Source organism: Triticum aestivum, chromosome 2A (assembly GCF_018294505.1).
Source record: "Triticum aestivum cultivar Chinese Spring chromosome 2A, IWGSC CS RefSeq v2.1, whole genome shotgun sequence".
NCBI lineage: Eukaryota > Viridiplantae > Streptophyta > Magnoliopsida > Poales > Poaceae > Triticum > Triticum aestivum.
In genome coordinates, this window is record NC_057797.1 from 615033401 (window position 1) to 615037970 (window position 4570).

Sequence of the window (4570 nt, forward strand, 5' to 3'; positions counted from 1 at the left end):
GCTACTTTGCCTACAGTTAACCAAGGGTGAGGCTACCAAGCCCCAGGACAAGGCCCACATGCCACCCCGCGCATCCACAACCTTCTGAAAGTGGCTTCATCTCGCAACGTGGTCAATAAACAGGATATTCGCTTTAGAGCCATGGAAAAGCATGAACATAATCTTCTTCCTATTCTCCAAGATGGACAGGCCTTCATTATTTGAGACCACCCATGAATAAGTATCTTTTCACCTCCAAGGGGAATTGAGTAGGTCGACATAAACATCATGTTGTGACCAACCGCAAGTCCGACCCGACCATGGTCAGGCATCTGTATAGGAACAATAGAACTCGGTAGTTCTTGTTTCAAGAAGATCACAACTGTAAAACTGTGTATAAGCAATAGTTTATGAACAACATATATAATAGAAAACAGCTCGTACCATAAGTTTCTCGACACAGCTGGACCTGTTCAACGAGTGCAGCAGTGGCACACATATCCCACATGGCCTTCCACCATTGAAACGCCCCACAAGGACCTCAAGACGATCAATAAAGTGTAGGAACTTGTGGATGTCTATCCAGTCAACTTTAGTACCATTAGTAATAGCCAAGTTATTACAGAGTAACAAACGAGCAGACTGCCTAACTCTGAAAAAACCTACACGTGCCACCAATGATAAGAAAATATTAGTTAGAAGTAGCATCTTCGTGAGAGATTCATTGCTACTTCTAAAGTTAAATTGTGATTAGTTAGACAGAATAGGTGGATTAAGAAGTAATTGAGGCAACAAGAAAGAACCAGATACAAAACTAACATGGATGAACAAATGAAACGACATCGGGGTGGAAGATCGCAGTGAAGATGAGACCAGGTTCTGCTATTTCCATCAACATTCGTGCGCTAACTTTCAGTCTGTAACACTTGAGAAAGTTTATCCAAGTTCGGTCATAAAAAAGCAGCGATCTTCTTGGTTCATGAACCCAACTTGGAACTTATATCCATGGCTTGTCTTCACTGTGACCATCAAACTAGTGTATTCAGTTATGGCAAGGCCGAGCATCTTCAGTACATGTGTTCTGGCAGAGCAAATAATACACTGCAGGAAAAATAATATGAGAACACAGCATGTTCAAAAAAACCCCACCCTCCCGGATAGAAAAGAGGATTCTAGGAACATACTATGCACGTTTCAAAATGTTGTGTTAGGATGAGAAGGAACAAGTGTGGCGTCTCGCCGAGGGCGCAGAAACCTGTAGGGTACTCGCACTTTGGGCACTGCAAATGAAACACACTAGATTCAGTAGGAAGAAAAATGCATCAACGGCGGCGGCTGCCATCCTAGGATTACCTGCGACCAAGGGACTTGGATTTATCAAGGATGGATGAAGAATTCGTACCTGGCTCTCCATGAGAAAACCCTATGCAATCGCCGAGAGGGGTTTTTCTCTGAACAAGCAGGCGAAGGAGAAGGGGATTCAGGCCCAATGAAATATTGCCGCTTCGTCCGTCCAGCTTACTGCTAAAGCTGGAAAGGGGGGTTGTGATTTGATGGCTCATTAGGCATTACTGCGGTGCTACGACCGGGATGTGTCTACCGTGAAGTTGTGCACTCTAATTTGTGCATATGACACGTGGACCTCGTTGTCGGTTGCCCCACATATCAGCGAAAGGAAGTAGAAAGACAGGAGTAACTAGTTACACATAAATATATTTTTTGACAGAGAGATGCTCCCTCTATAAAGAAATATACAAATCTTTTATATCACAAGCTCACCTTGCCGAGAAATATACTCCCTCTGCAACGCACGGGCATTATGGGGGTTCAACTTTTTTTATGGGGGTTCAGCTGAGAATATAATACTCAGATAGGCTCACGGTTCTAGACTTTGGGCTGCAGGCCGACCCTGCATGTTTGGGGGCCCATGTGTTCTACCTTAGCGCTTTTCATATTACAAGCGATCGGTACGGCGCTGGTTTTAGATGTTGTTGCAAGGCGAATACACAAAATTGAATAAAGCACGGCAGCTGTTGGAATGAAATCGAACGACAGTTCCTAACCAGCAATCAGAGTTGCAATTCTATCAATGATATACCATGTGATAAATAATACTGTCATACTACTTATACACACAGGACACTTGTTTCAACATGCCAGATTATTACATCAAAATCTCTCGGAGGATAGATCAGTTCAGCAGTTGCATGCTGCTACTGAAGAATTTCAAAGTTGATTTGGACCAGCTCTCCTTGCCGAGAAAGTTCGATTTTGACATCATCCCCTACCGCAAGATATGATTTAGATTTGAACCTTGACCATCCTTTAGCATCAATCATCATGCAACCATCCTTTGTACTTATGGTATATTGAGCAGGTTCATTCACACCAAGGCTGCGCATGGTAAGAGAAACTTGGCCACGGTCGCCCGGATTGTTGAACGACTCCCTCGTTGCTCTAGGAATTCTCTGTTTGCAAACAAGAAGACATACCCAAACAGTTAGATCAACATAGTGAATCATGTGAAACAACATGGAAAGAAAAAAGAACGAAGCACTTGGGCGGCCAATGCTTACCAAGAAGGTGGACATGTCGGTTTTTGTAAGGACTTTGGTATATGAAGTGCAAACTGCAGCCCAGTCTGTTGCCAGTGCAACTGCATGGGCCGGAGCAGATCCAAGTGCAAGTGTTGGTGTAGGTGCCGAAGCCGCTGATGCTGCCGGAGATGGTAGTCCTTGTAGAGCTGGTGCCGGTGTCGGAGCAGGTGCCGGTGTCGATGCCCAATCCTCCGGTATATCAGACTGATCCGCTGACGCGGTCGGTGCCCAATCCTCAGCTGGATCAGACTGAGCTGCTGCCGCTGTCAGTGCTAGAGCAACTGTCGGTGCTCGATCTGTGCGAGACAGCGGCGATCGTGTCTGGTCTGCTATGATCAGCTTTCTAACTTGACTAGGATCCATGACCGTGATCCAGTTTTTTTCTTCATTTCTTTTAAACGCGAGGACTAATTGTGGCGTTTTTGTTAAACCAAACTGCAGTTCATCATAGGGATTCAGCTTGTACTCAGACAACAGACTGATCCAATTTTTTCTAGTAGTATAAGTGATGGACAGTGCCTTCATTACTGACACGACATAAGAAGTGAAACCTGCAAAAATAGCCATCGTAGAGCAAACCAAATGGTTTATTCTGTGATGAATGTCACATGGCAAAACCTGCATCATAAAATTGCAGGAAAAGAAAGAAAACATGACATTAAATCAAAAAGGTTTAGACAGTAAATCAATAAGATTTACTTGATGTGACACGAGTGAATCCTTACCAGGAAATCACTATGTTGAAGTACTAAACAGAAGATTGATCGTCCAACTACGCGTGCCATGCAGGGGCCCCGCCTACTCCCATAAGCAGGACAGTCTAAAGGTCGTGACAAATCGTATGGACTGAACATCCATGGGACTGGAAATCCTGGTGGGTGCGATGAACCCTGCAATGCATACAGTTATTGGAGTGTAACCATAATTGATAAACCATCCTCACAAAAAATATGATCTGGATACTTCAAAATATACAGACTGAATTGAGTGGACAGACATTAACATAGACCATTCTCAGGACTGACCACACACCAAAAGCGGCAATACTAATAAGCAATACGGGGTTCACAAACACAAATCAAGTACTGAACAATAGTACTTACTACAGACAAGCAAAGTTGCACTAACTAAACTCTGCAGACTATTTCTTGCCACCGACCTACGGGATGAACCCCTACATGCACCATCACCATCTTGTCAACCTTGGAGAACCTAACAAAGTGGTCTTTCCACTCATAAACATGATGATGAAGACAGGCCGCATCAGATTTGTTGGGAAGCTTTACAAGAACCACACCATTCATAATCGAAGGCACAGCCAGGAAATTGTTGTGGTCAAGTACAGCCTCGAGAACACGCCTGACAACAATGCTACAGGAAAACACTAGTTCAGGACACGTGGCGACAAGGACACAGTAGCTGGATAGTTCAGCAGTAGAACTCATCATCAGGTCTTCCAGTTCACACGGCATGACTTTGAGAACTTCATCTCCACCGCGGACCTGGTTCTAATTCAAACAGAAACCATATTTTATTACTACCTCCATTCAGAAATATAAGATGATTTTTGATATTATACTCCATATATGACTACATATACGCACAGAAATGAGTGAACAAAGACACTAGAACATGTCTTCAAAGGCATGAGAGCAGAGGGATTACATGCAATATCCATAACACAAGTTATTGAAGCAAATATACCCTCTTAAAAGGTAGCATTGATGTTCATAAAGTACTCCCTCCGTCCCAAAATTCTTGCCTTAGATTTGTCTAGATACAGATGTATCAAGTCACATTTTAGTATTAGATACATCCGTATCTAGACAAATCTAAGACAAGAAATTTGGGACAGATGGAGTAGTTGGAAGTAGTCTATAAGAAATCAGTGTCAACCTCTCGCATGTTTTGGTCAAAAGAGGAATTTAGAACCGTCATTTGGCACACTAAAATCACATGCAAGATCACCCAGAAAGTTGTACTACCAGTACTAG